The sequence below is a fragment of the Artemia franciscana genome, chromosome 15 (assembly GCF_032884065.1).
Source record: "Artemia franciscana chromosome 15, ASM3288406v1, whole genome shotgun sequence".
In the NCBI taxonomy this organism is placed as follows: domain Eukaryota; kingdom Metazoa; phylum Arthropoda; class Branchiopoda; order Anostraca; family Artemiidae; genus Artemia; species Artemia franciscana.
In genome coordinates, this window is record NC_088877.1 from 20,759,028 (window position 1) to 20,771,398 (window position 12,371).

Here is a 12,371-nt window from a genome sequence, read left to right on the forward strand (position 1 = left end):
ACACTATATTTATTAACAGACTAGATAAATAAAAAAGACCTGGCACTCCCAAGAAGAGAACTTGTATATTCTATTTCTTCGGTTTGGCTTTGTGCAAAGCCGCGTTTTCTGGCAGCCTGCTAACTAGACTGCATGATATATATATATATATATATATATATATATATATATATATATATATATATATATATATATATATATATATATATATATATATATATATATATATATATATATATATATATATAGAATTTATATTCTCAGAGTAGTGTTTTGCCAGTAGATTTTTTTTCTTCCAAGTTGTTTTCATAAAATGTTCCACACATGTCCTTAGTGCTTGTAGGTTCAGAAAAGTCGATCAAGTGATAATTGCACTATTACAGAGGAGTATAATGGCAATTGCAGATTGTTCAACCCGTGTAAGTTTTACAGGGAGTATGCATTTCCGGTTGTTCAGCCTGTGAGGGCTATAATTGTGAATCGTATGGCTACACGATTCCGATGCTAAAACTGTAACATTCTAACTCACTTTTCTATTCTAGGTGACCTGGGTTTCTAGTACATATTCGAATAAAAGACTATAGTTTTTACATGGTGTCAGAAACCTCGTAAAAAAATGAGAATCGGTGTTCCCTACCCAACAATGGACTGGACAAGTGACAATCTCAAAGAAGCATGGACAAAATTTAAAAACCATTCAACTCTGATGTTTGAAGGTCCCCTGAAAAACCTGAAAAAGTCCAGTGCACCTTCTTACTAATTTGGCTCGGAGATAAAGGAAGAGACATTTTCAGCACTTTTACATTTACAAGAGAAGAGCAAGATAAAGTTCAACCATATATTAACAAATTCACTGAATACTTTAACCCACAAAGCAACACTGTCTTCTCAAGTTACCTTTTTCATAAACGTGACCAGTGAGATAGCGAATCAGTTGAGCAATACATAACTAATTTGAAGATTCTGGCTCGCGAATGTGCCTATTCTAGGACAGCTATTACTGAGGAAATGATAAAAGACAGATTTGTATGTGGAATTTCATCAGCAAAAGTCAGAGGAATACTCCTCCAAGTAGGGTCCAACCTTACCTTGTCACAAGCAGGTACCATTGCTAGAACGCATGTAGAAACCCAGGTGCAGCTCAAAACAATGTCACAATCTGATCCAAGTGGAAGCCAACCATATCAAGAAACATACATGAAGCAAGAGATCGACTTTGTCAATAAATCAAAGAAAATAAATTGTTCCGCACCAAGTGGAAAATGCTATTACTGTGATGGAGGTTATTCAGTCTACCACAAATGCCCAGCTAAAAGAAAAATATGCAGCAACTTTGACAAATCAAATCATTTTGCCAAGGTTTGCAAAAGTACCAAAAAATTAGTAAGCCTTATAAACCAACCACAGCAAAATCACGATCACAGGAACAACAGTAGTGATAAGCTATTTATTGATATTATAAACATGGACAAAGTTGATGACTAGCCATATGTAAAGCTGTTAATCAATGAACAAAGCAATGTCACCTTCAAAATGAATACTGGTGCTCAAGCTAATATCATACCTGAAAGACTTTTCAGTATTCTCAAACCAAGACCAAGAATTAACAAGACACTACAGATACTTACCAACTTTGAAGGTCAGAAAATCCCCACACTTGGAATATGTAACCTTAAATGTACATACACAAACAAATGCAACGAAACGCAGCCCTTCTTCATTGTAAGAGATGCCCCCATACCAAACCTAGGCTTTGAATCCAGTCACAAGCTTAAACTCATCAAGCTGATCCTGACAGTAAAAATTTCAAAAGTCCAGAAACCAGACCTATTAACAAAAGAATTCCAAGACATATTCCACGGTATCGGACAACTCAAAGGAGAATGCCACGCAACACTTAAAGAAGGAGCCGAACCCAAAGCTATACCAGCTAGACGCGTCCCCATTTCCCTCCAAGATAAATTCCAAAGGATATCAATAGGATGGAAGAGCTTGGAGTAATTGAAAAGGTACTCCAGCCCATAGATTGGGTAAACGCCGTGGTTGTAATTGAAAAGCCTGACAAAAGCCTTCGAGTGCGCATCGACCCAAATGACCTAATCAAGGCTATCAAAAGGCCACACCTTCCCATGCCAACATTCGATGAAGCAATGCTTAGACACGCCGGGGTAAAGTTCTTCACAAAACTAGACACTCGTCACGGTTATTGGTCTCTTGTCCTAGACGAAGAATCATCTCAGCTGACAACCTTCAACACACCATACGGCTGTTGTAAGTTCAAAAGAATGCCATTGGGACTGATTTCAGCTCAGGACAAATTCCAGCGCCGCATGGAAGAAGCGTTCAAAGGCATCCAAGGCTTATTCTCGACAACATTATAATCTCAGGAAAAAACCACTGAGGAACATGATGCGAATGTTCGCAGTGCTCTCATAAGAGCCCGTGAAAAGGGAGTCAAACTAAACCTTCAAAAATGCGTATTCAAGTGCAATATAATAACGTATTTCGGGCATTGTGATATCAGAAAACGGAATCCACCCCGACCCACAAAAGGTCCAAGCGCTGCGTGATATGCGAAACCCCTTCTACGAAAGATGAACTCTAGACAATATTAGGAATGATGAATTACCTTGCAAGGTATATCCACAATCTATCGTCATTAAATCAGTCACTCCGTGACCTAGTAAAACAGCGACAATTTAAATGAGAAAAACAGCACAATACATCATTCACTAATATCAAAGAATTCATTTGCAGCTCATTAGCATTCTTTGATCCAACAGCAGGCAATGTAGAGCTACAAGTCAACACCTCAAAATTTGGCCACGGTGTCACCCTCAGCCAAACTGGATAGCCAATCTCCTTTGGATCACGTTCACTAAACTCCACCGAGCAGAACTACTTGCAAATAGAGAAGGAACTTTATGCTATTCTTTTTGGCTTCGTACATTTCCACCAGTACGAAGTATCTATACGGACTATCTATACCAGTATCTAGAAGTTCACGGTTGTCTCTGACTACAAACCCCTGCAAGTAGCCCTAAATCACCCAATATCAACGTTATCACCAAGCCTGCAGAGGAAACTTCTAAGGATTCAACAATACGATCTCATAATAGCATTTCGCCCTGGCAAGGAAATTCCCGTTGCCGATGCCCTGTCGTGGCTAAACCTCCCTGAAAAAGATAAAAAATGGAAAAAGAAAGAGAATCATACGTTCACTCTATCATGTCTTTTACCAATGAACAATGCCAGACTCGAGAGACTGAAACAGGCGACAAAATCCGACCCCCCCAGTTAGCTGAGCTTGCCCAAGCAATCCAAGAAGGTTGGCCATCCTGCAGAAGAAACATCCCTGCAATGCTCACATCACAACAGGAACCTCGGGCATTAACTAACAGTTGAAAACGAGATCATAATGAAAGGAGATCGTTTAGTCATTTGAAGAAATTTGCGGAAAGACATTCTTAGTTTTATCCATTCGTCACACTTGGGTATAGAAAAAAACAAGCAACAAGCCCACGAAATCGTTTTTTGGCCTGGAATGACGAAAGATATTGAAGAGTACATCAAACACTGTCATGCATTCTCCATCATCTAAATTTCCAACCGCAAAGAGCCCTTAATGCCACAAATAATTCATATTACGGCAAGCCGGAAAAACTTTACCAAGCCAGAATCGTTAAAAGAGTAGATGCAAACCCAAGATCGTACATAATTGAAACAACCGAGGGAGGAGCTTACCGACACAACAGGCGACACATAAATACGCCAAACCAGTATCCTCAATCACCAGAACTCGCTAACCATGAGGAGGACAGCCCCGAAGCCAAAACTTCACCAGCACCTATAAGTCCATCATCAATAGCCCCTTCCCACCTGTAACACCGATAGAGACCCTTCCCCAACCCATAAATCTTGAGTGTAGCTCGGCGCTCTGCACACTCCTTCCAGCACTAAGCACCATTCGCCCAACCCAAGAAGAACCCCAAAACTCCCCATACATAACCCATAGAGGCACGCTTGTGAAGCCGATACAGAGACTGGACATGTGAGAAATTCCTTAAACTATGTATATTAAGTGACAAATAAGTTGTGAATAAGTAATGAACTTATAAACGTAATGCTATACGGAAGAACCTTTGTTTAGTTAGTCTAATGTAAATGGTCAGATTTTATCAAAGTTTTGTACCAGTTATCTAGTTTTGAAAAGAGGAAGGATGTAACATTCTAACTCACTTTTTTAATTTAGATGACCTGGGTTTCTAGTACAATATTCGAACAAAAGACTATATTTTTTTACAAAACTATCAGTATAATAAATATGAATAATGCAAGACCACCCACCCCAGTGTAATTGTAAAAAAAACACAGATGGGTTTAGTTTACATGTTAGACATTGGTTCCGACGTCAACATAATTTATACTGGGAAGAGGAATCCTGCTCATGTTAAAAGTGTTCGAATATAAAGAGAAAAAAGCGATTGATATTATATAACAAATAAATAATGTAGATAAAGCAACCTAAACGATTTTTGTGAATTATATATCATTATCTTAGCATTTAATTACTGGCAGCAAACATTAAATAATTTTAAAAAGTATCTAAGTAGAAATACAAAATACTTGGCTGCGTTTTGGAAGATATAAGAGGTAGGAAATATACCCCTTCCCCCGAAGTACCAGTGAAGCTAACATCAGCAGGATATACTTAAGAATATCTTTAAGACATAAGTTTGTCGTTGTCCAAATTTATTTTTAGGCCTAGAGTTGAGTTAGATGAAACACGGCTTAATTTAAGTATGGATGAGTTACATAAGGGCTAACAATAGAACAGAAGAAGAGAAATCAACACAAAAAATAAGAGAGAAAAAACCCATAAAATACCTAATTGATATTCTTTTCAGAAACCCCACCGCTTTCTAACAGGAAGCTAATGGAGGGATTAAAATAAAAGTTATTTTAGGGGAATATCAAAGCAAATACTATAGAAAGGTTTAACCCTCACTATTTATTGTTTTCGAAATTTTACATAGAAGAAAACACTAAAATTTTATCCCTGTTTCTGCATAATGTTATGAAAATAGGTCCTGTATTTCTTCAATTTTCTTTTCAATAAAAACTATTTACAGCAATATTCCTAGAAGAGTGCAGAATCAAACAGTTTGTGGTAACAAACTGTAGTAAGGAGCGACCCAGCTCAATAGTAACCGAAAATCTAAAAAATGGAATTTTGATACCAACAGTTACATAAAAAGGAAAGCATTTTAATGCTGATTTTAAATATATAAGTTTCATCAAGATCAGTTATACCCATCAAAAGTTACAAGCCTGAGAAAATTTGCCTCATTTTAGAAAATAGGGGAAACACCCCCTAAAAGTCATACAATCTTAACGAAAACAACTACATCAGATTCAGGGTATCAGAGAACCTTGTTGTAGAAGTTTCAAGCTCCTATCTACAAAAATGTGGAATTTCAAATTTTTTGCCAGAAGACAGATCACAGATGCATGTTTATTTGTTTTTTTGTTTGTTTTTTTTCCCCAAGGGTGATCGTATCGACTGAGTGGAAAATCTCATCATCATATTCAGCGTATCAGAAACCCTACTGTAGAATTTTCAAGCTCCTATGTACAAAAATGTGGAATTTCGTATCTTTTGCCAGAAGACTGGTCACGGGTGCGTGTTTATTTGTTTTTTTTTCTAGGGTGATTGCATCAACCCAGTGGTCCTAGAACGTTGCGAGAGGGCTCATTCTAACGAAAATTAAAGGTTCTACTGCCCTTCTTAAGTGACCAAAAAAATTGGAGGGAATACAGACCCCCTCCCACGCTCATTTTTTTCCCAAAGTCAACTGGTCAAAATTCTGAGATAGCCATTTTGTTCAGCATAGTCGAAAAACCTAATAACTATGTCTTTGGGGACGACTTACTCCCTCACAGTCTCTGGGGGAGGGGCTACAAGTTACAAACTTTGACCAATGTTAACATATAGTAATGGTTATTTGGAAGTGTAATGACGTTTTCAGGGGATTTTTTCTTTGATAGGGAAAGGGTTACTTGGGAGGATCTTTCCATGGAAGAATTTTTCGAGAGAGTAGAGAATTTCCATGAAGGAGGCGCAGGATTTTCTAATAATGTTTAAAACAAAAAACAATGAAAAGATAAATATGGAAAAGTTTTTTTCAACTGAAAGTAAGAAGCAGCATTAAAACAAAACGAACGGAAAAAGTAGTTTTAAAAAGTAGATTTGAGAGAAAGAGTCAAAATTTAGCGCAAAGAGCAGAGCTTTGAGGAGGGAACAGCCCCTTTCATATACAGAGTAATTTCTGTTTGTTTTAAGTTTTAATGTTGCTCCTTACTTTCAGTTAAAAAAACTTGTTTTTTTATTTAGTATCTTAACAGATCCGTATTTATTTAACAGAGCATAAAACCAAATAATAAGATCTCAAACTTTTGACTATAGCCTATGCCACACCCATGATTTAAATCATGGGTCACCAGCAATAAAGAAATTTAAGAAAAATCACTAAAAATAAACAAAAATCATGAAAATACGCCCTGAGACTACCCTAGCTATGCATGATGTTCAATAAACAAGGGTTACATTGGAGGACAAGCTGATACTGCTACTACTGCCACTACAACCACTACTTCTATGATGAAGGGGGTTCCAACTGAAAAAGTTAGTACATGCATACTACTACTGCTACTCCTACTACTAAGATTATTAAGGTAAAAATTTTGGTTAATTTTGAGAGATGTTGAACTAAATCAAAACACACTATATGTGTGTATCAGCAATATCTCAGGAACAGCTTAGTATCAAGTTAAAATTTACCAGGCATGCATTAATGGATGTTGATCGAATCAAAAGAAACTATGAGCATGCTCTTACTCTACTTATATAGCTACAACTATTACTATTGTTACTACTACTACTTTTAAAGCTAAAGGTATTAAGGTGAAAATTTCCGGGAATCTTAAAGGGATGTTGAACTAAGGAAAAAACACTTGCTCAGGTGGTTTAACAAAGGGGTGTATAAGCATTATCCCAACAACACCTTATGATATTAAGCTAATATCTTAAGGGCTATTAATATTACTACCATTATTGATATTACTACTACTATTGATGTTGTTACTTCAAATTAACTCAAAATAGTCTAAGTGCATCCAGGTTGTCAAAGTAGCATAGGTGGGGTATTTTAGGACTGGAATAGGTTATAAAGTAGAAAATTTCAGGGGAAGCTTATGTTGCTATTAACTACATCAAAAAGCACTATGCACATACTGGTTATCAAAAGGATGTATCAAAAACAATTCTGGAACAGTTGAGGGTATTAAGTTGAAACAGCCAGGGCTAGTACTATTACTACTGCATCTGCTACTATTGAACTAAATCAAAAGGGTTGAAGTGCGTCAAGGTAATCAAAGTGGCATAGATACAACAAGGGAGAAACAGAATAGGGTATTAAGTTTTATTTTTCAGTCAAAGATGAGGGAGCTGTAAAACTAAATCAAAAGGCACTGGTGTATCCAGATTGTCAATAGGGCATATGTGCAATATCCAAAGAACAGCTAGGGGTGTTACATTGGAATTTATGAGAATGTTATTGGGGCTGCTGAAATAAATGAAAACACACTATGCCTATCTAAATTTTGTCATAAGGTTGCATTTGCAATTCTTAGGAATGGATAAATGTATCAAGTTGAAACATTCACGCCATTTTGAGGGGGGTGTTTAACTAAATACGGATGTTAGAAGGGCGTATCTGCAATGTTTCTAAAACTGCAGAATGCAGTAAGGAAAAATTTTCAGCAGATAGAGTATATTGAACCAACAATAAAATCAAAAACGCACTATAATAAAGCTACTACAACTATTTACAATTATGACTCTTTATTACTGCTTGCATTTATGACTACTCAGAACTATGAATACTTACAACTTCAACCACTTGCAACTGCGGCTCCAACTACTCGTGACTGTGACTAGCTTGGCAAGAATTACTTGCGTCTGCAGCTACTTACTACTGTGAATGCAACTAATTGCAATTGTGAATGTGATGACTTGCAACAGCTACTGTGATTACTGTGCTACTGTTAACTCGAATGTGATTATATGCAAATACTTGTAACTGTAACTACTTGCAACTGCTACTAAAAGAACTAAATCAAGAGAGTTAAAGTATATCCAGGTAGTCAAAATGGCACAAATGCAATGTGGCACAAACCCTTCTTAAAAAATGTGCAGCTTATAAATTGGGTAAAAAAAAAACAATTGCATTTATTGCTGATTATCTAAATGGACGAACTCAGCAGGTTGTTGTTGGTGAAGCTATGTCATCCTCAATTGATGTGTTAAGTGGAGTCCCCCAGGGTAGCTGCCTAGGTCCAATTTTATTTTGTTTATTTATTAATGATCTGCCTTCCTCTGTTCAGCATGTTCGCAGATGATGTAAAACTTTATCTACCAGTATGAGACCAAAACAATGTGCAACTTTTACAGGAGGATCTTGACTCTTTAACTTATTGGTGCGAACCTAATTCCATGTTCATAAGCCCTTCTAAGTGTGTTGTTCTACACCATGCTCGTAACTCCCACCTGTGCATACTTACCAGCTGTCTGGCATACAAATCCCTTCTAACAAAATAGTCCATGAACTTGGCGTTTACTTTGAAACCCAATTGAAATTTAATAAGCATGTTTCAGAAATTGAAAGAATGCAAATTATCATTTATTGTCTATAAGGAGAAGATTTAGTAGGTTTAACCTTCATAATTTCTTACTAATATACAAATCAATGGTCTGCCCTCTTCTTGAGTATAATACTTCTGTTTGGTTTCCATTAAGTCTAATGGATGAGCATAGGATAGAATAGGTTCAGAGAAGGGCCACTAGATTGGTCCCATACCTTCAGCACCTTTCCTATCTGCAGAGACTTTCTAGGCTTCAACTCCCATCATTGAAGTTTCATAGACGTTGCAATGACCTTGTAAATGTGTTTCATATAATTAAAGGAGTGGATGATGTTGATCCAAATTTATTTTTTAAATTTAGCCATTATCATTCTACTTGTCAGCATGATTATAAATTATATCCCCCAAAACCACTGAAAAAAATTGGTCAGTTATCTTTTATTAGTAGAGTTGCCAGACCATGGAATGGTTTGCCTTTGGAGGTTGTTGAGGCAGAGAGTGTTCAAGTTTTTAAGAGTGCATTAGTAAATACGCCTTTTTATTTAGACGCTTTTGTTGTGTAGTGTCTGTTATTTAGAAGTTTTTGCTGTTTAGTTTGTAGTTGCCAATTTACTTTAAATTAGTATTATGATTTTGTGTTTCTGCAACAAGCATTGATGCTTACCGCTATTCGTAATAATAAATAAATATATCAGGAACAGAACACTGTAATAAGTTGACACTTTCAGGAAAATTTGGGGGTGATGTAAAACTAAATCAAAGTAAACTATGTGTAAAACACATAGTGTCCAAAGTAAACCATTGAGTTAAAATTTTCTGGGTATATTGAATGGGAAACTAAACTAAATCAAAATTTACTATGTGCATCCAAGGTTGTAAAAAGGATGTATCTTCAATATTTTAGGAAAGGTTATGGGAAGAAATTGAAACTTCCAGGGAATGTGGAGGGGAAAGGTTGATTAATCTTTTTTTTTTTTGGTCAAGGTTGTGACATGATGGGGGTTAGAATTTCATCAGCCCTATAGAACCCCAGAGATTATGCATATTTCAACCAATTTATTTGAATATTTTTCTTTTTTTGATGAAATAAAAACATATAGCTAAACATCAAGATTATTTTCAGCAAAGTAATGTTCAGGTCTTTAGAAGAAACAGAGAGCGTTAACCTTACTCCTCTTTGTAGTAGTTTCTGCTTGTTCTGAGTGTGACCTGATTATTTATATTTTATTTCTGCTCATCCTTGGTTTAATATAACTCTTTACCTTTTTTGAAAAACTTCTTTTGTGGACAAAGTTTTCATTAAGTAATGAAAGAAAAAAGGTGACTGACATATTTCTGTATCACAAAATACAGAACCAAACTGAAAATTATTTTTGTCATCAATGGGAAGGTAAGGAAGGTAATCTTCAGCCTTTCATGGGCTCCTAGGTTATATTGGTCTCAGCTTAACACATAGTCTGAGCTATGTTTCAAACTGCATCCTATTTGTCAATGCTTATCAGCAACTGTGAAGTTGAACAAATTATTTGAGCTCAGCACCTTATCAAAGGAGACCTTTAATTGGACATTGACCCTTCAAGGAAAAACCCAAAAACTTAAAATAAATACTTGGATGCCAAAAAAAAAAAATGCATTAACTTCCCTCCTTACAGTCAAATTTTTTTGAAAAATCACCACTGAAAAAGTCCCCAGAATAGATAATGTTGTACAGTTTTCACAGGCAAGGCTCTGTACAAGCAACATTGAGATGGTTTGGACTTGCTGCATTGATACTTCCTCAAAAAGTTTGTAAGTTTTTATGTTCCAAACTTAAGGGCTAGGCCTTTCTATAAAATAAAAATAAAATACCTATTGCAACTTAAGATGTAAAAAAAAAATTTACATATCAAATTTTTTTTTGAAAGTTTTTTTTTCAAAAGTTAGGAAATGTATTTGCATATCTTTAAAACCTTATAAAATGAAATTGAACAAAGTTATGAGGCTGAAAACAATTTTTTTGTACTTCAATTAAACAGAAGATCTATTTTGCAAGGTTTCACTATTATAACACACATATTTTTAAAGGTCATCAAAGGTTAGGAACCCTTTCTGAGATAGCAAGAAGTCAATTAACTAGAATTTTACCCCTATCCTCTTTCCAATCAAACCAAAAGGAGTAAAATTTTACCCCTGTTTTCCCTTAAAATCCAGTTAAAACAGCAATCTCAGCAAATATAGACTATAATATAGGTACTGGCCTAATCATTCTATTTTTCAACTAAAAGTCATAGGGTGGTTTAGAAACTAGCCCTATCTGATATGGACATATTTGATTAAATCAATACTATGACTGCTGCCTTCCTAGAAACAAACTTTTTAAACTAAAAAACTTTTTTTCTGATTTCTTATTAAGCTTAGCCTTTGCAAGATGGGCTGAAACATTAAAAACTCTTTAAATCCTAAAGAATATGCATAAGATTGCTTACAGGTCACTGAAGAGCTAAGAATATTTCCAATATTTACAGTTTCCTTGTCTTTTCATTAGGATAAACGATTTCACATGTTTATGCATTTTAAAAAATATAAACATTGACGTCGCTTATCCTCAATAATGTTTTTTTCGGGGTTAGCAAGTGTAAGCCCACGGACAAGTAATCCTGAGCGTTCGAGAGGGTAATCCGACCAACCACTGACGTCATATGCATCTCGGATTAGTCGGATGAGTAATCGGACAAGTAAACGAACACGGGGGAGTACAAGAAGAAACAGAGCAAAACAAAGTAAAGTTGAAGCTACTCATTTAGGGTGTGTTCCAGCTGACGGTTTTTCAGTAACTGCAGTAACTGCGCGGTAACTGCCCATTTCTAACTGCGGTAGAGCCAGTGGGAACGGCACAGTAAGCTGACTAGCAATAGCGTCATTTTCGAATTAAATGCATGTGTTTAAATTTAAGGGACAGTATGATGCTGATTAGTATAATTTTTTTTATTCTTCTGTTTCAGAGCATTTAGAGAGGTTCTAAGCCAACCATGGGCATTTGGCTGTCACAAATGATTTTGCTCAAATGAGCTGGTGAAAAGTAAATAGATCATATACTTTTTCTCTTTTTTTATTATTTGAAGACTAGAATATCACATAACTAAGCATTCAAATAGCTTGATTGTATCTTAAGCATATACAATCCCTGATGGAGTTTTGTTGATACCTGTCTTAAATTGATTTGTCTAAATAAAATGGGCCTATAGCATTTACAGGATAGTAATGGGACAACTAGCAAGTTTTTTTTCAATATTCTACTTTTTTAAAAATAATTATTGTTCTCTGGTCAAATTTTTGTTCCTTGCTAAGTGGTAGGCACTCTGGGCTGGAATACTTTGTCCAAGGGGTACAGGTTTAATTCCTGGCATTGTCAGTTTATTTTGTTTTGGATAGGGGTTGGTGATATGACTAACCTCAGCTAGAATTGGCCTAACTTTAAATGAGTACAGATGGAAATCTAGGGACAGTAAGAAGGAAGGGCATGCAAGACCATAGGCTGGCTGGTCCCTACCTTCCTATTGCACTACCTGGCTAAAGGACCACCAGGTCCTTTACTGGCCTACTGACTTAGTCATAGAAACTTCCTTTCAAACCCATTAAATATAAGTAAAAATGAAGAATACCAGTATGATGGCCCTTCTATTTCCCTG

At 35.9% G+C, this 12,371-nt stretch overlaps 2 protein-coding genes across 3 annotated transcripts in view; one reads left to right on the forward strand and one right to left on the reverse strand.

Moving 5' to 3' along the window:
* Positions 1-66, reverse strand: part of LOC136036170 (adenylyl cyclase-associated protein 2-like) — a 73,646-nt gene extending 73,580 nt beyond the window's left edge. The window contains exon 1 of the mRNA XM_065718241.1: positions 40-66. The gene's annotated coding sequence lies outside the window, so the exon portion shown is untranslated. The remainder of the gene's footprint in view (positions 1-39) is intronic.
* Positions 67-11,331: 11,265 nt separating this feature from the next.
* The window catches only part of LOC136036171 (proteasomal ubiquitin receptor ADRM1-like), a 45,633-nt gene continuing 44,593 nt past the window's right edge, over positions 11,332-12,371 (forward strand). Inside the window, exon 1 of one of the 2 annotated variants that reach the window (XM_065718243.1) lies at positions 11,332-11,462. The gene's annotated coding sequence lies outside the window, so the exon portion shown is untranslated. Of the gene's footprint in view, positions 11,483-12,371 lie in introns of both variants that reach the window. The other variant, XM_065718242.1, reaches the window with a different exon arrangement.